The sequence below is a fragment of the Penaeus monodon genome, chromosome 20 (assembly GCF_015228065.2).
Source record: "Penaeus monodon isolate SGIC_2016 chromosome 20, NSTDA_Pmon_1, whole genome shotgun sequence".
Taxonomy (NCBI): Eukaryota; Metazoa; Arthropoda; class Malacostraca; order Decapoda; family Penaeidae; genus Penaeus; species Penaeus monodon.
In genome coordinates, this window is record NC_051405.1 from 12,144,639 (window position 1) to 12,144,857 (window position 219).

A 219-nucleotide genomic window follows, 5' to 3' on the forward strand; every position below is an offset into this window, starting at 1 on the left:
TTCGTAATCTAATATCCCCGGTATGGGTTAACCTATAGACAATACTATCAGGTATAAAATGTATTCTACAGAAATCATAGGTGAGCCCACAACCAGTTGTTGACCTCTGCCATCCAGCTAAGCTGACAGGCACCTTCAGAAGAGCCTCTTTTACAATGATTAGGGTGACACCTCTCAAATGACACAAATTGAATAAGCAGTAAATATCTATCGAGTTGC

General features: G+C 40.2%; 1 protein-coding gene across 2 annotated transcripts in view; it reads right to left on the reverse strand.

Moving 5' to 3' along the window:
• LOC119585631 (TBC1 domain family member 25-like) overlaps positions 1-219 on the reverse strand; it is a gene marked incomplete at its 3' end in the record, with an annotated part of 14,981 nt that overhangs the window by 4,334 nt on the left and 10,428 nt on the right.